Raw genomic sequence first — 19403 nt, forward strand, 5'->3', positions numbered from 1 at the left:
ACAGGACTTAAACATTTGCTTAAAGTAAAGCACATTCTGAATGTATTGCTGAACTGGGAATGAACCGCTGAATCAGGCCTTTGAATGAATCAGGCCTTCCTTTGTGACGTTTTCTATCTTGCTTGCTCTCTTTTCTCTTTATCCTTCCTCATCTCCTCCTTTACTTCCCCCTTCCCCTCTGCTTGGCCCTCCCCCACCCATTTCTCCCTTTCACTCTGCCCTTCATAATGATTTAATTTGGCAGGCAATGTGACAAGTAAATGAATCGAACAGAGTTTTTCTGCACTCCAGATTCACGTGAAGATTTCTCCAGATGCAGCACTAAAGCCCCAGATTCAATTTCCCTTTGACACAATAACAGAATTAGTCTCATATTGTCACGCATAAATTACTTGCCAAGCTCAGTGCTACAAGAGAAAGAAAAAGCAAGAGAAAGGAACAGGGTTCCAAAGTAGGGGTGATTGTGACAGGCAACAGGCTAACAATAGGAGACGGGTGGGTGACCATGGGCACCAGGTTCGTATAATTTTTGGTGGTGCCCAGAATGGGTCCAAGCAGAGCTGTATGATCTTTATGGATGGCTCTGAAAATATAGGACCGAACATTGGTGGTGCCAGGCCCACATTCCTGAATATTGGTGGAGCATGGGCACCACGGGCCCAGGTAACTTGCCGCCTATGTGAGTGACAACTATCACAGCTAACAAACAAGTAGAAAGCCCTCTGTATATCAAAGGTCAGGATTATTTACCTTCTTCCCTCAACCCAGAGCCATTACAGCTTTACACTGGAGAGTCCTGTGCCTTACAAGAAATATTGTATCTGGTGGTTAGTTTTGTGAGAGGTTGGTCAAGTAAGCAAACCCCACAGCTCTCATCATCCAGTGAGAGGAAGCTGCTCCTGAAAGAGTTTCAGGAAAATCTCATCAGAATGATCCAAAGACCTCCTGTTGAAATCCAAAGGCCCCAGCAGCTCCCAGTCCAAGGCCCATGTAGCAGTGTACATACTGAGATCCTAATACCCCACCCCCAGCTACCCTTCTCCCTAATGGGATCACAGGTTGTGAGATAAGATGGGTTGTGTTTTTTAAAACACAGATATTAAAGGAGAAGGTTCACTTTGGGGCACAACCCAGCCCCAGAGCTATTGGGTGGCTAAGGGGGAGAGAGGGACCATTTGAAGTAGATCTCTCCCCCTCTTCTCCCTGGCTTGGGTAAGCAGTGCTCCCCCCGACCCCGGCCCTCCTCCTACTTCAGAGCTGGTGCAGGGAGTGTGCTTCCTGTGGTTCCAGTCCATTTTACCCAGTACTGCTTCTGGGTGCAAAACTCTGACTCTTTTCCTCCCCGAGTCATTGGGGTGAGGGGCGGGGCTGTTTCTCTCTATCCTTCCACCCAAGGCTGTCAACCTTGCTTCATCAACCCATCCTGAGCCACAGAAGGACAACCATCAGGAACTTAAGTCCTCTGCACCTGATCATCATATTGTTCAGGGAAGCGTCACTCCTATCACATTTCCTCACCCCCACACCCATACACAAAGAACAAACAGCTGCCTTTTAATCAATGTGTCCTTCAGTTTGGGCAAAAGAAAAGAGGAACAAAGGCAGAGGCTCCAGACGAGACAGGGCACTGCGCATGTCATTCTGTACTGGAATGAACACAAAATGGCTGCCTGCCTCACAGTCCTGAGAGCCTGAAAGGTGCAATGCTCAGAAAACAAAAGGCATCCCAATGCCACAGCTACGTACACTGCACCTGCCAGGTCAGTAACATCACAATGGTTGTGTTGGAATGTAACTGAGCTACAATGTCCCTCGCTGCCCTCTGACCGGCGGAGCTCAGCAGCCATTTTGTTTGCCTGCAATTTTGTGGCAGTTCCCCCTGGACAAGAGTCTACAAATGGAAAACCCCACAACTGGTGACCTCACATGATAGGTCAAGGACTATGGAAATGGAACCATCTATGCTCTTCTTTCCTACAGTTGACCATATATGCTCTTCTTTTCTATAGGCGACCATTCCAGTTCAAGGTAGGGTTGCTTTCATTTAGATGGGTTGGAGAGGTTGCACTGATGCTTTACCTGTTTTGTGGAGAAACAGAAGACAGTCCCCAGAGCTGTCAATCCTGCCCTCCCCCACCAGCAATAACATTCACACTGTTAAAAAATATGATGTCTTGCTCCTTTAATTTCCTTGTCTCCACTGTCCACTATATCAGTTCTGATGAACATTTCACGTAGTAGGCTTTTGGAGAACAGCGGCTCTGATACGTTATAGCCTAGTGGCTAGGGCACTGTTTGGCGATATGGGACACCCACATTCAGCTCCCTGTTCTCTCTAATTCAAAAAGATCAGCAATGAAATATTCCGCTATGACTCAAGCATGCTAGGGACTTGAAGCTGGGTCTCCTACATCCCAGACCTTTGGGTCTGACCACCAGGCTTGACTTGGCATGATCAGGGCTGAAAAACTCTGCTATGACTAAGGCAGAGTAGGGACTTGAACCTGGGTTTCCTGTGTCCCAGGACACAGAAACAGTCAAAAGCTTTTGGTTTTCCAATGCAAAACAAAAGCAAATTCTGACACCGTTAAGTTAATGCAAAGCAGATTGGTCGCACTCCGCTCAGCTCCAGGCTGCAGCGCAATCAGCACCTTGACCAGTTTCCTGGAACTGATTGGAATGCCCCGGCCTCTCTGTAGAGTTTTCTCACCCTAATGGAAAGTGGGATTGCCTCCAAAAGACTCATTTATCAACATCACTGTCCTTGTCACACAAAGAAACATGGATCATAAAATATTAACGCTCATGTTTCCCATCTAAAATATGAGGGTTGGAGGTGTTTGGGATGGCAGGCTGACACCAGCAGCTGAATGAAAGGCCTAGTGACTCTGTCAAAGGAAAGAGGCAGCGCTATCAGTTCATGCTGGATTAAACTTGTTGCTCAGACCCACCTATCACAAAGACACCATTTAGAATAAAGTGGACCAGTTTACATATCACATCAGTGCAATGGGCGGAGCAACTGCCAAACTGCTTCCTGGAATTACCAGCGGAAGACGATGAACACCATGACGGCATCCAATTTGGAACCAGACTGGAACTTTTCCAAAAATTGAGCATGTCCATATCTGGAATTCTGGTCAGAGACTTCTATGCACACAGATCACAGCATGCGAATATTGTCTTCGATCAAGCATCTGGAACTTTGCTTTGAAGGAAGGTGCTGGTTTCCGTTATTGACTAGAGCTGGGTGGGAAAAGGTTTTCCTGTCCTACAAGAGTTTTTAAGATTCAAAGATGTGTTTTCCGTAGAGATAAACTGTCAATTTTTTTCACAAACGAATACTCTGGAAATTTTTTTGAATCAGGTCAATTGAAATGTTTTGTTTGAATTTTGATTTACATTTTCAACCTTTTAAAATTATTTCTGTGTAAATAAACTAAAATGAACATAACCCAAAGCCATTTCAAACCAGAAAATGAAACATTGCATTTCAAAAATGCCCCCAAGGGAAAACTTTTACGATGTTAAAACTTAAAAAAAAAATTAGAATCAGATTTGTCAAAACTGATCCTTTCCCAGGAATTGTTTCAGTTTTGATGAATCAGTATATTTTTAATAAAAAAATATTTTGTTAGAAAATTCCCAACCAGCTTTAGCAACTTCAGACTACCCTTCTGATACGGAGGACTTAGATTTGCCAAAAAGCTTGAAATGCAACAGCGCTAACAACACTTTCTGACAGCAAGGGTGCTACTGGCCTTCAGACTTAGAAGGGGGATCTGGAATAAATTAAAACTCACCTAACCTTGCAAGGAAAGATTACAGCTTAGGTAAGAGGAAATGTGTGTAGGTGTTTATTGTTTTAACCCTCTTTCTCTTTGCTTGTTACAAATAAATCAGACTTATTTTCAGTGAAGCTGTCCTCAGCCACTGCATTTCATACTAGTCACAGGCTCTCAGAGACCCAGTCCCAGTGGGGCCAGCTGAGGTAAATATGGTGGGTGAAATACAGGGTGCTGTAGTCTGGTGAGGCAGAAGTACAAAGGGGAGGAAACCGTGGGGTTTCTCTTTTAACTTGTATACAGAGCTTGCCATAGATCTCAAAGTGCTTTACAGATAGGGAAACTGATGCACAAGTGCAGATAGAGGCCTGTCACTTGGAAAGAATGTCTATGGGGTAGGGAGACATTATAGGTGCAGCCCATCCCTGAACCATAACAGAGGTCATCTAATCTGACATTCTATATAGCACATGCCAGAGAATTTCATAGATTCCAAGGCCAAAAAGGGACCCTTGTGATAATCTAAGCTGACCTCCTATATTATGTAGGCTATAGCAGTGGTTCTCAAAGCCTCTGACAGGTCAGGCCAGTTTGTTTACCTGCCGCATCTACAGGTTCTGCCGATCGCAGCTCCCACTGGCCACGGTTCACTGCTCCAGGCCAATGGGGGCTGCGGGAAGTGGTGCGGGTCAAGGGATGTGCTGGCTGCCCTTCCTGCAGCCCCCATTGGTCCAGAGCAGCAATCCGCGGCCAGTGGGAGCCGCGATCATCTGAACCTGCGGACGTGGGGTAAACAAACCGGCTCGGCCCACCACGGGCTTTTCCTGAACAAGCTGTGGATCGGCTTTGAGAACCACTGGGCTATAGAACTTCCTAAAATTTCACCGAGGGGTTCTTGCATGAAGCCTAACAACTTGTGGTTAAGCTAAAGCAGTGTTTCTGAACAGATGGGTCACAACCCCCACAGATGTCATCAAGCACTGAAAATGTTATTATAGTCTGAAGAGAAAATTTAAAAAAAAAAAATCTTGCTCCCACACTCCCTTTTCCTTTAGGACCAAATATTCTCCCTCAACACTTGAAAAGCCCACACAAATCAATTCTGTAGGCTCAGTATTATTATCATGGATATGTTTTTACTCTTATTTTTATAGTCAATGTAAGAGGGTCGTGAACATTTTTGACTTCAGATAACGGTTTGCCAAACTGAAAAGGTTGAGAAACACTGAACAAGAGAATAGCTTTTACAAAGACATCCAATCTGGAAGGTGCTTACATGGGAGCAGTGTTCTTTGGAAAATATAGCTCTCGTGGAAGTTGAGTACTCCTGGAAATCTGATCAGAAGATTCTCTCACATGGGATCAGAGCATTAGACTGGTGAGCTGGGTATCCTGGTCCAATGGTGACCCCGACCAGTTGTGGAATGAGGAATAGGTAATAAAATTCCTTCTTGATAACAGCTGCAGATGAGGAGCTTAGGCCTTGCAATGTGATATTTGGCTCACCCTGTTTAAACGTGCAAAGCACAATTATTTTGACCACAAAATTTTCCAGCTCCTTCACCCTTTAAAAAAAAAGTAATCAGCGCCTGCAGCGGTGAGTTCCACTGCTCACGCACATACCATGTGGAATAGAATTGCTTTGTATATGTTTTACTCTTTCTAACAATTAATATCAGGGTCTCTGTAATGTTGCAGTCTCTATGGTTTTATAAAAATATGCTAAGGAGTGAATATAATGTAACTGGAATATGCTTCATGCAAAAGGTGTCTTGCAAGGTATCATTACAAAAGTTTATAATCTACTGAGTATGACCATCCTATTTGTATAAATGTGCCACTCTTGTATCTGAAACGAGAAATATGAAATATAACTCTGGGGGCCTATTGTAATTATGCAAAGTGTGGGCCATCAATGGTGGTTTGGAATCGTAATCACTCCCATTAACCAGGACAATTGTCCACAGATGGCTGTATTTACCTGTAAGTCTTCCTGTAAACCTGTGTCCTGGCAAGTGAGCAATGAAGTTTTGCAGTGACATATGATCATGTTGCCTGAACTGGAATCCATCTTTAACCTGATGTCTTTCCATTGAGAAGGAGGAGGTGGGAACCCAGAGAGGCACAAAGGATTCCCACCTTATGCAAAAGATATATAAAGGGGTGGAAGAGAACAAAGGGAGAGAGAGCCATCATGAAGAATTCCCTACCTACCACCTAAGCTGGGACAAGAGGTGTACTGGGGAAAGTATTGTGCCCAGGCCTGGAAGGTGTCCAGTCTGAGGAAAAAACTTACTGAAGCATCTCTGAGGGTGAGATTATCTGAATGCAGTTTGATTAGACATAGATTTGCGCATATTATTTTATTTTGCTTAGTGACTTACTTTGTTCTGTCTGTTACTACTTGGAACTACTTACATCCTACTTTCTATATTTAATTAAATCACTTTTTACTTATTAACTCAGAGTATGTATTAATACCTGGGGGAGCAAACAGCTGTGCATATCTCTCTATCAGTGTTATAGAGGGTGAACAATTTATGAGTTTACCCTGTATAAGCTTTTTACAGGGTAAAACGGATTTATTTGGGTTTAGACCCCATTGGGAGTTGGGCATCTGAGTGTTAAAAACCGGAAAACTTCTGTTAGCTGCTTTCAGGTAAATCTGCAGCTTTGGAGAAAGTAATTCAGACCCTGGGTCTGTGTTGGAGCAGACGGGAGTGTCTGGCTCAGCAAGACAGGGTGCTAGAGTCCTGAGCTGGCAGGGAAAACAGGGGTAGAAGTAGTCTGGGCACATTGGGTGGCAGCACCTGGGGGGTTTCTGTGATCCAACCCGTCACAGTCTCTTTGTTCTCAGATGAGGAAACATCACCAAAAGGAGGCTCTGATTAGCTGCATTTTTCATCCTTTTATGAGGCAGTGTGGTCTAGCGACTAGATTACTGCACTGGGAATCAGAAGAACAGGTTTCTATTTCCGACTGTGCTGGGTGATCTCGGGGAAACCACTTTAACCACCCTGTGCCTCAGTTTCCCCATATGTAAAATGGGGGTGATTATACCTATCCTGTTTGTAAAGCACTCTGAAATCTACTGATGAAAAATGCTATATAAACATTAGGTAAATGATCTGGATTTTTTGGGTGGTTGATACTCACAAAAGACATGGTGCTGTGTCTTTGAACAGCCATCCATACAAAGGGGTCAGGATCACACAAGGGTCAGGAAGGCACAGAAAAGACCCCATGCATCCTTAGAATAGTGTTACTGTTTGACAAGTCTAGCATTGGAGGAAATTTGAAGAGACACAATTTCTAATTCCTAGAGGTCTTATCTTCAGGGTTTACAAATTGATGCATCTCCCTTGAGTTTGAAACAACGGGCCAGATCTTTTGAAGAACTAGGAGGTCTGGCAGGTTACAGTGGCTGAGGATTTGAAATTGTCACCATATTTTCAATTGCCAATTTCTCCCCTCTCTCCCTGGGCCTTACCATGTGAACTGCACCTACAATCTCCATTGACTTAACTGTAATCAGAGGGAGTTGCAAGTGCTCTGCCTCTCCCCCAACCCCTGCTTTTAAAACATGTGAAGCCATGCCATACCAAAGCAGGATCTGAGGCAGATTCAGGGCTGGTAAAGGCACACAGATTCTGAGGGTAAGTCAGCTCTAAGCGCTTAGTGCAAGTCAAATAAGGGGAAGACTGTTTGGGTCTCCACGCACATGTGAATCTGGAGAGAATCCCAGGTCAGCTTTATCTTGGTCAGTCATAAGGCTGGGCTGGCTTTGTTCGCATAAACCATAAATGGGAACAAGCGGAGACCAAGCTCCAGAGTGTGACGGCAGCTCACACGAACTGTCTGCAATCAGACAGCTGTTAAACGTTGCATGCAACAGACTCAAGTAGAGATACAAGATCCCACAAATGCTAACGACTGAGCATGATGCCAGCTACTCTGAGCGGTTCCCGGTGATGTCACTTCCAGTCTGATGTCCAAGCCACTGGACCATGCCATTTCCCTGTATACAGATGGAGGGACCCAAAGTAAAAGTGAGGACCCAAATCCCACTAGCACAGGAGGCACTTGAAGTCCAAAACTGAATCCAGATCCGCATTTTGCACATGACTCGTATCGCTAGAAAAGGCTAGCCCTAGGAGAGAGAGTGTGGCCTAGTAAATAGCATGCTGGACTGCACTATAAGAGAGCTTGGTTCTGTTCCTGGCTTTGTCACTGGCCTCTGCTGTGTGATCTTAGGACAAATCTCTTCACTGCTTTGTGCCTCAGTTTCCTCTGCTGCAAAATGGGGCTAATAATAGCAACCTTCTTGGTAAAGCACTTTGAGATCTACTGCTGAGAAGAGCTCACTATGATTGTTAACCAAACACCTGGACTGGGACAGTCCTGAACTTTGGAGCACTCAAAATCCTGACTTAGATTTTTGTCACTTCGTCCCATCTCTTCGCCCAAGGTGATCTGTGCTTCTTTGGGGTTTAACATTTTAGTTCAAAGTGAACTGAAAGAGGTAAAACCTGGAAGAGGCATACAGAGCGGTAAGTGAAGGCCTTGCCAGATGTAGGGTAATATGGCAAAGCAAAGCTCCTTGCAGCGCAGAACAGTTGGAGGCCAGCTATCGGGAGCGGAGAGGGAAAGCAAAGCTATACATTTGACTCAAGCTGCTTTGATGACCTCCAATGAACATCACTTCCAAATGATGAGCAGCTGACAGAACTTTTGAGCACTTGAGAAGAAGGCAGTTCCCAATACGCCTGTAAAGATGACAGTAGAAAGAGGACCTGATGCTCTTTATTCTATGGACTCTGACTACCTCCAACCTACCCGCCTCCTAGTTTCATAGAATACCAGGGTTGGAAGGGACCTCAGGAGGTCATTGTGTCAATACCAGCTACAAGGTGACCTCCCTAAAAGATACAGGTAGGGCCTAATTTTATGACAGTCTCAGGGACTGTCTGAATTTTGGGGTTGGGTAAATGGGAGCATCAGACCCACTAAGATTCTAAACAAAGGAAGGTTTTGTCTATTGACAGAATGGTGGGTTTTGTTGGCTATATTAGCCCTCTCCAGAGGTAGCAGAGATCTCTTTAACCTAGCTGACAAAGCCAAAACAAGATCTAGCATCTGCAAGCTAGAGAAATTCACGATGGAACCGAGGTTCACACTTTTAGCAGTGAGGTCAATTAATCATTGGACCCACTTACCTACAGAGGTGGTGGATTCTCTGTCACATGGTGTCTTTCAATGAAGACTGGTTATCTTTCCAGAAGAGATGCTATAGCTCAAACAGAAGTTATGGGCTTGATGCAAGAATTACTAGGTGAAATTCTCTCGCCTGTGTTATGCAGGAAGCCAGACTAGATGATAATAATAATAATAGTCCCTTAAAAGCTATGAATCTGAGTCTTCAGAGCAACCCTAGAAAATGTACTGGCCGTTGGTTGGCCTACAATTGTGCTTAAAGGCTGTTCAGAAAATCAGGGTTGCACCATATCTGTACATTTATCTAGAAAATAAATGTCAGTTGCCAGCCGTTCGTAATGTTGCTCCAGTCTGGGAAGGTCTAAATGGATATTAAGTCTCAAGGTGCTCCTGGGTGATAACATAGGACGCGCTAGGCTAAATTTCAGATTTGATTCTTCCCCCAGCTCCCATGCTGGAGCATACATGGGCAACGCGTCTGGATGTGGAGAGTCTATCATTTTGGTTATTTATTCCCCTGGCACAACATGGAGGTATTCAGCTGCAGGTTCTCTTTATAACTTAGCCAGCAAACTGCTGGATACACCCAGCCTATTTCACACTTACTGCAGGTGTTGTAACTCCAGCTGGCTTTGTCAGACCAAGCCCACCCAATCTGCAGCAGTACTGGTGTTTGCCGGGGCAGGCAGACCTGATCATTGAGCAACACGCTGCTATTCAGTCAGCTGCTTTGGAACAAAGACAGGGAAACCTTAATCCTTAGCCTCTTGCTCATTGACACCGAAACAGGGAAGCTTCTGGTCTTAATTCTTTACTCTCCAGCACTAGAATCTCTGCTATGGAACATCACTGGTACAGGCCACAGAAATTAGTCACTACATGTCCCCTCTGGAAAACACTGCCACTATCGTGCCTGAGATTCAGCTACACGTGGCTCTGCGTGGGTTGGAGGGGGGAAAAGGTCTGTTTGTCTGTCCCCCACTCAGTCTGTCCCCCACTCAGTCCATATAAAGGGGCTTTATGTGGCCCGGGTTCAGACTAGCTCACCATAGGTCCCTTCATCCAGACCCATCATTCTCCAGATTTGCCACTCTCCCCAAGTTCTAGATGTCACCATCACTCCACGCTAACACAGCTGCAATTGGTTAGCTGGGATTGCCACATTCAATGTGACTGCTCCAACACGCCCTATAGCAGAGTCCTTTCTGACTGCCTCTTTGCTGTGGTTTCCTGGGCACCACTCTTGCAACTGTGGAGAAAGTCTAGCTCTAGAATAGTGCATTAGTGTTTCCAGCTAGGAGTACAATAGGCTGGCTGAGCTGTGCAGGAGACCACCTTGGATTTGGATAGCAGGGGTTACCGCAGGCAGAGATAGAAAAATGTTAGTAGGACCATTAGCGTTGTTCTGCAATACAACTTGCCTTGTCTTGACTAGCACTTTGGAAGATGCTAGTTAAATTGAGCTAGCTAACAGGATCTAACCTGTAACGCCTAACTGCACAAAGCTGGAGGGGCTCAGGACGGCAATAAAAGTGGGTTTTGCAATTCAGGGATAAGGTGCTTTAGCAGAGCAGTGCAGGGGAAAGCTAGCACAGAATCCTTCAAAATAGACAGGCTCCACATTTCTCAGACAAAACAATTTTGTTGTCTAAAAATGGCCTTTTTTGCTCCAAATTTTACATAAAAACTCTGTGCCTCTCCCCTCCCCAGCCCTCAGTAGTTATTCCCCCTGAAGTGTAAATCAAAAACCTTATCAAAATAGTTGTTGAAATAAATAGAAAAATATTTCAACAGTATTTTTGATACAAAAATGGGTTTGGATGAAATTACTTTAAAATTTTACCCCCAAAATTTCTGAAAACGAACCCAGATCAAGTCTGTTCTGATCACTTCGAAACAGAAACCACTTTGTAATTTCAATCTTTTTCATGAAAATAGGCTTTCAGTTTTGAAATCAGCTCTGCTCCTGAGCCAGATCAGACTAAGCACTGCAGCTTCACCCTTGCTTTAACCTGTGCAGGGAAGTGGTGGCTATCAGCAGTGGCATATCCATTTCCTCTTCATTTTTAACAGGCTTGGAGCAGCTACAATCCCAGCTAACTTGTCCAGGGGCTCAGAGACTGATCCCCAGCCTTAGAGTTGCCATTGGGGGAACCTTCACTGGTTGCAGATCCGAGCACATGGGAGCTACCCAGCACTTCAGAGGATGCACTGAATAGGAGAGGCATGACACTGACTTTAGACTCTCCTAAGCATCCCAAGCTCTATAGAAACCCCACTTCCCCAATTTCTGCTCTCATCCAGGAGAATCCAAGCCCTGATCAGCAGAAGGGAAGAAACTTATTGTACAACAGCTGGAAAAATCTCTCTCCCTCCCTCTTCCTCGAACTTCACCAGCCATTGTCCTTTTCAAATACGGTAGCTACTGTAAAATTTTTCATTATGGTTTTCCCCACTACCAGAGGAGGGGGACTAAAGGAGGTGGCTGAAAAGTCCCAAGCCAGCCAGCATGCCATATAAAGGTTGTAACAACGTACAAGGGAGTTTTATGACTCTGTCCCTGACATTTAAAATTAATATCCTCCTTAAGGGAGACACCACGGTACAGTGTAATGGTTCTTTAACAAGGTGAAGGCCACATGGCCCAGACATGAAGGAAGGCAAAGAGCCATGCCCCAGCATTTTTACCTTCTCCACATGATTGTGGGCACTTGGGGGACTATGCCAGCGAAGCTGGTGCAAAGAGGCTGTTGGAGAGACCTAAGCACCCTCCCTTAAAATACACTGTTACTGGAGAATGTGATGGCAGGTGTGCCCCCAAGCTGCTTCCAAAGCAGCTCTGGGGGCAAGGCATGCGCAGGAGGGAGGTGGGTGTGACTTGGGCAGACCTGGGCTCCCATAATCCTGCCGCTCCTCTGCAAAGTGCCACAGGAGCCTTGCAATATGGAAATGAGGGGATCCTCCAGGGTTGCCCTAGCTTGTACCGGAGGCTGAAACAGTGCCTGCAGCCAGTGACTGGAGCGGTTTCTCCAGTGGTTCATGAAATTGCTACTTAGGGTGAGCTGCACACTGAGAAGCAGGGGTGTGTGTGTGGGCGTAGATAGTGAAGGGGGAGCTTTCATGCCTGACACCATCCCAGATATGGGGCAGATTAGGAATTTATTCTCTAGATATGTTGTTGCTGGGGGACAGGACTGACTTGCTCAGGGGTGGCCGAAGGGCTGTGGATTCCCTGGGGACTGATTCCATTCTACCAGCTGGTGATCTCTTCTCTCTTCCCCGACAGGCTCAGTGCATTCTCTCTCCCCCGCTACGCTCAGAGCTCCACACTTATAGCTCTGAACAGCAGCCCCGGAGCCAGTGCCAGGAGATGAGGAGGCTGCACTGATTTTAATTCACTGAACTTTATTGCTGCATTTAACAACTAGATGAATTTTTTATAGAATAAACCAATGAATCAAATAGTGAAGAGACTAATTTTTCCACTGGCTGGACGGCTGTTGAAATGCTTCTCTCAAAGCCACCAGATTAAATTCCACTAACCCAGGCATGCTCCATTTACTAGGACATCAGTAAAAGTACCGGGGCTTCAATCAGCTCCTCTAAAGGCTGCAAAGCTGTCAAATTTGTGGTGGATTGGTATCTGAAATTGTCTGGATTTGGGTTTCATCTCATACAGTGATCCTGATTTCCCTCTTGTTTACACTGGTTTAAATCAGGATTAGCTCTTCTCAGTCAGTAGAATTAAATCAGTGAGAGAAGAGAATCAGGACTGTCACAGCTCAGGGCACCTGCACTTATATTCCCCTTACGTAGTCCTTTGAGGGCACCCACTCTAGGCTCCTGACTCCTCAGCTGTCACCTGTGCTCCTGACTGGGCTTTTTTTTTGAGGCTGCACAGTTCCCTGTCTACATTGTAATATCCCAGCAAGCCCGACTGTCTAAACAGGTCAGTGACCGTACCTTGCTTCGAACATTGTATTGCCAGCTACACACAGCAAGCACCATTATTCTTAAGGTTAAAGCATTACAGAGAAAACATTTTAAAATAATAAAATTTCCTATACCAGTGCTAAAGGCTTGCCAGGGGCAACCAATCAGTCTTATAGGGCTTCAGGAGGCCTCAGTCCTTCCAACCTTTTCCCGCCTTGGACAGAAGGTCCCGTCCATTTGCTGGATCAGAAAGCAGCCTCAGAGTCAGCTTAAAACTCAGGCTATTTATTGAAAATTCCATTCTTTATTGATCTCTGGAGAATCTAGCTTGTGAGACTCTCCGGATGGTGGTACTTTTCTGCAGGTGTTACAACCCCAATGAATTTGCCTAATCACCCTCTACTGTTCTTAGTACCTGAAGGAGCTGTGGTTACTTGCTTCCATAGAATTATAATCTCTGGCCTGCAGTGATACATCCATTTAACACAGTAAGAAAGATATAGCAGGAAATTGGCCTATCTGCCTCAGTGACTTCCACCTGTTTCATCTTGTGATGGTAAAATGCATTAATACCAGACTATATTTATAGCGAGAAACAGTTCTAGTGGATAGAACCCTCTGCTGAGACTCAGGAGACCTGGGTTCTGTCACTGACCTACTGGATGGCTCGAAGCAAGTCATTCTGTACCTCAGTTTCCCCATCTGTTAAATGGGGATATTGACACTCTTTGGGAAAGTGCTTTGAGGTCTATTGGTGAAAGGAGCTATATATTATTATGAATATACTGCCTTTCATCTCAGAGGATCTCAGAGTGCTTTACAAGTTGCTAATATACAGGAATCACTCCACCTTTCCCTGAATGTAACCACATCTGGGGCGAAACACAGCAGCTGTTTAACAGCACATGACAATGATACCTGAGGACAGGAAGTGTGAAAGAATCCCATATCCAACTGCAGGAGGCAGAATGGAATTATCCATAGCAACATCTCAGCTCTTAGAAAGGTACCATGGGATCCTGAATGACCATAAGAAGTCAAGAGTTCACATACCTCCCCAAAACAGCACCCTCCAGAAGAACAGCATCACCTAGCACCTGAGTCAGAGCAAAGACCACCACCTGCTGAATGGAAAAGTCAGGGTAAAACAAACCATGGTAGTATGAAAATTTGCCTGTGAATGCCCATATTTGACACTATGCTGCATTCCAAGTCCACCTGGAATCTCACAGGAATGGCAGGAATAGAAGGCAGATCTGCCTGCTGCAAAAGACCAGGCCCTGCCACTTATGTGAAAGAAGAATCTACTTTCACTATCTGCAGTACAGGGCTTAGAACACATGGAGGAACAGTTCTGATTCCACAGACACACTAGCCAGTTCATGACAATATTGAGAGCCTGGTTGCTACTGGCCCTGCACAATGGGAGGTGGAGGGTGCAATTAAATTCAGGGCTCCTCTCTCATCAGTGTTGTTCCCCTATAAGATCCGAGCACAGTGCAATGTCTGGAAAGCCACTCCTGCAAACATTGGAGAAGCTGCAGGGAGATGGTCTTCCCAGGAGTGGGCATGGAAGAACATAACTTCCTATTTAAGGCTGTGATCCAGTAAAGCACATGTCTAACTTTACGCACAATCCCATTGAAGTCAGTGGGACCACTCACCTATTTAAACACATTTAACTGCATTGCTGGTTCATGTTCTGACTTGGAAAAACTGCCATTTTTGAGTGCTGTCCAGCTTAACCTGGCCAAGCAAGGTGTTCCCTACAATATTCCCTGCCAGCACTGAAACAAACAGAGCTGTTAATGCAAGACTACCTCAGGATAGAAGAGGTAAGCACTCCCTGCTTTACAGGCCGCAGATACTCCAAAATCTTTGCAAGTATTGGGCAGTAAATAAACTCTAAGTGACACGTTTTTTCACAACATAATTCTATGAATGGGGTGCATATTGAGATCCAGTCACAGCAACTTATGGGGAAATAATTTCCTAGTCCCTGGAGCTAGCATCTGGTCCAATAGATGCTTTTTACTCCTAGGTTGTAGATTAATTTGTGCATCATACGTCAAAGGGGGGCCTGGCTATAAAGGAGGATTTATTAAAAATATTTGATGCCGCACGCTTGGCCAACAAAGGGAGACAAAAGGACATGGTTGGTAGTACAAATCTCTGGGATTTCCCCCAGCTCCTTTGTAGCATGGTGCAGATCAATGAGTGCCAGATAAAGGCTGGGCCAGTTGTATGATGTGGTGCATAAAGAATGGCTCCCACATTACTGAAGAGGATTAAAGAAATGCTGAGGGCCCATGTTTCATGCTGCGCCTCCATACACCTTCACCGTAAACCAAAGGCACCAGCATCTGCAGCGGGAAAAAGATCTGCTGTGCCAATGAGGCAACAGGCTCTGCAGGGCTCATGCTAGGCAGTGCCCACAACTGCTGCCTCTGCCCACTGGCAGTGCATTTTGTTCTCATGCGGCATCATAGGGCACTTTGGTCTAACTGCGGTTTGCCACAGAAATTATTTCCCCACGTGAAATGAAAGGAGTAGAGTGCAGAAGAGTGGAAAGAGTTACATTCTATGTGCGATTTACTGTAAGCCCAGCACCTACATACTCCAGCGCTAGGTAGAGAGATGCAGTTAGCAAAACTTTCTGTTGCATCTCCTTGCAGCTCTGACCTGCTTTCACTTTTGCATATATTATTTATTGGATTAAATGCAAACTTTGCATCCAACCTGAAAGGAAAGATTTTGTTTTGATTTTGAGCATTTTAATTTTGCTTTTATTTTTAAAAACAATTAAAGTAATTTTCAAACTGAAAAGTCAATTCCAACCAAAAACAAACATACAAAAAAAGCCACCCAGAAATCTTTTGACTTCTTTTTTTCAGATTTTCCCCTCTAAATAAACAGTTCAGTGAAATCAACATAAATTGATGAAACATTTCAGCGTTCCCAAATCCTTTTTGCATAACACAAATTAAAAATTCTGGTTGAAAAGTTGGCCCAGCTCATCTTTTAAGGCCCTCACTTTATTGTTTGACCACAACAGATACAAATAATACCAACCAGCTGACAAATGCCAGAGTCCCCAGAAGCTTTTCCCTTGCTTCCACCAACCAGGGGAAGAATGACCACTACCTCCCTTGAAGCCCTTAACCCTTCCCAATCACCCTGTCATGTCTTTATTTCTTGTCTTTTTGCTTTTCCACACTTCTTCCATGAATCACCCAAAGACTCAGAAAATGAACAAGATGAAGCTGATTCTTAAAGTTTTCAAATCCTGAATTATTAGTGGGGTTTTTTTTAAGCTAGAGTAATTTCTTCCTCTGGGACTCTCCATGCAGTCTTTCTATCTGTCTTCTAGATATGATCTTTCTGCTATAATGCCCACTCTGGAATTTTTCCTGAAGAATATAAAGCCACCTAGCAGTGACTTAGGATCTGCTGGTGAAGGGTCTCCTATTATCTAACTCAGGTCTACCCAACAGCCTTGATGCCAAGCAATTATAATTCAGAGGAGACTTGTATGAAACCACATTCATTGCTGATTCAAAACCAAAGCTAGTCCTCAAGCAGACATTTAACCCATGCTAGCAGCACAGAAGATAGACACATGGAGCCAAAATTTGATCTCACACTGGTTTTATTTCAGAGGAGCTACTCCACTATAAATCAGAATCCATCCCACAGTGAGCTAACTCCACTTTGTAATAATGATTCGAAGTTTATACCCTTTCGTAGTCCTAACCCTAGTGCCACACACTCCATTGGCCCTAACTAGCTACTGATTCCTAGTGCTGAATAGGTGAAATACTTTGTACTCTCACTATGTTATACACCATCCAGTTTACTGATAGTTCTTGGTACAATAGGGAAGAAGGAAACCACAGCCTCTGCAACAACAGACAAAAAAACAGGCACTGAAACATATACGGCTTGTGCTTTCTCTCTCTCTCTCTCTCTCTCTCTCACACACACACACGCAAGACATCATCTTCAATGGTAATACTTGGTATCACTTAACGCTTCTATAGCATCACCCTGGCATGGATCCTAAAGCACTTTACAAAGGATAATGAATTAAGCTTTGCTACGCTGCTGGGTAAGTACATATTATTTTTCTTATTTTACAGAGGCAAGAATGGAGAGGTGAAGTGACTTGTTCCAAGTCACACAGTGAGTTGGTGACAGAGCCAGGAATAGATCCAAGGACTCCTAACTCTGTAATAAATAGAATAGATGCCTTCCCAACACTGGAAATAGAGCCCATGTCACCGCCAGTCCCCTGCCCTACCCACTAGACAAGCTCCCATCCCAGAGCCATAAAGTGAATCCAGAAATCCAAGGTCAGGATTTAGCCACCAAATAATACTTCCTTTCGGACTGATGATAGAAAAAGCTATTCAGCTCACAGTTTGGGCTGGGCGAAGGGCTGGCGGGATAAGACAGGATTTGTTAATTACCAGTAGTAAGCAGTACAAAACACAACTCAGTTTTGACCAATTTCACAACTTCACTGTTTATTGCCAATAAAGTTGCCCAGCAAGAAAATTCACTAGAAAGAATGAGGCATAACACAACATAACATGGCTAATATGATGTGCTCATCAAAAACTCAGACTCCGAGTAATGAGCTCCTGACAAATGCTTTGGAGAGTCTGAGAACAAAAAGCCATACAGAGGGGACAGAAACAAACATTTGTAATGGTCCTCAGCAGTAGTGCCGGAACAATTTTTATAGTGGGGGTGCTGAAGGTGGAAACCATGTAGCTGGGTTACTACTAGCTCAAGCCATAGCATGCAGCAGTGCCCCGCCCACCCGTTCCAGCACCTATGGTCCTCAGTATTGATGGGGAAAGGTCACAGGGTCTGGGAGGTTTTGTCTGATTCAGAGAAGACTGTGAAAGCATTTCTTTTTCTCTCTGTTCCATGCCTCCTCTTCCCATCACATTTTGGATTGTGCGATCAGCATATGTCTGATTCTCCATTGACCTTTGAAGCTCTTCCAAGCCTCACAAATCTGGACACCTTTTGATGGCAATGTGGCTTTGTCTAGATAACCACTAGGTCTCACCTTCAAGTCTCACTGTCATTTCATGGCTGCCATAATCCATGGAGTTATCTTAGCAATAGCTAAGCGGGTGGAACCTGTTTATTGCTTTCTACAGTGAACTAGGATAGAAATTATTGGCTAATTAAGTCACAGACAGATTCAGTGGCATTTGGCTGGAATCATAAGTGCTATTATAACAGTAAAAGGCCAGATATGACAGATGGAGCTTACTCAAGATCATGTAGCATCAACCCTTTTTCACCTGTGACAGTCCCTTCTGTAGATTTCAGAGACACCCACAATTAAATTACTGCTCAGAGCCAAGGAAACTAATGGATACATTTCAAAAGAAAACATGTTTATAGGGACAAAGCAAGATGTATAGACTCATCATATAGGGGTTATTAAAAAGAAACAGATGAATATGAAAGGAAACATAGCACAAAAGTGCAAGAGATGAGAGGGGACAGTAATATGACCATAGGGATTGTTGAGACAGTGCCCCCCTTAGGAAAACAAGAAAATAAATTCAAGGGGATATATTTTTACCTCCAGCATAAGCCCAAGGATCAGTACTTGGGAGCAGTACCACACACATAAACACCAATATGTCATCTAGCGACTAGGGAGATACAAATTGTCACCTGGTGTTAGGCCCTCAGGCCTAAGGTTCAACCAGCATCTTGGGGAGTAAAATCCTACTCAGGGTGAGCAAAGCTAGCTAGTACTAGGCTAGTTTTGCCAGATGCAGGATGCATGCCGCAAGGCAGCTGCATACACACTGCAGGCCACATGCTACACATGCGTCATTGCCAGTAGGGGGCTCCTGTCATAGCTTTCCTACTCAGATCTGGACCTTAAGAGTTCAGAAAATAAGATGCTAACATGAAACTTCCAAGCTTATTTACCAGCTTAGATCTGATAGTGCTGCCACCAGCCAAAAATTCCAGTGTTCGGCTCACTCTGGTCTCCCCAAAACCTTCCCTGGGGGACCCCAAGACTCAGATGCCCTGAGTCTCACCACAAAGGGAAATAACCCCCGCTCCCCTTGTCTTCTCTTTACTTCCTCCCAGGCTTCCCCTCCCTGGATGGCCCGGGACGATCACCCTATTTCAGTTCCTTGAAATACAACACCGAGAGATCAAGTGTCTCTCCCCACTCTCCCAGAGGCTATACAAATTCAAGCTTAGTAACTCTAACACAAAGAGATTTCCCCCCTCCCTTCGTTCATTAGCCTTACCCAGAGAAAAAAACCAAACAGGTCTTAAAAAGAAAGCTTTATATAAAAAGAAAGAAAAAGACATAAAAATGGTCTCTGTATCAAGGTGACAATATACAGGGTCATTGGCTTAAAAGAAACAAAATGAATAAACAGCCTTATTCAAAAAGAAATACAATTGAAAACATTCCAG

Source organism: Chelonoidis abingdonii, chromosome 18 (assembly GCF_003597395.2).
Source record: "Chelonoidis abingdonii isolate Lonesome George chromosome 18, CheloAbing_2.0, whole genome shotgun sequence".
Lineage (NCBI taxonomy): Eukaryota > Metazoa > Chordata > Testudines > Testudinidae > Chelonoidis > Chelonoidis abingdonii.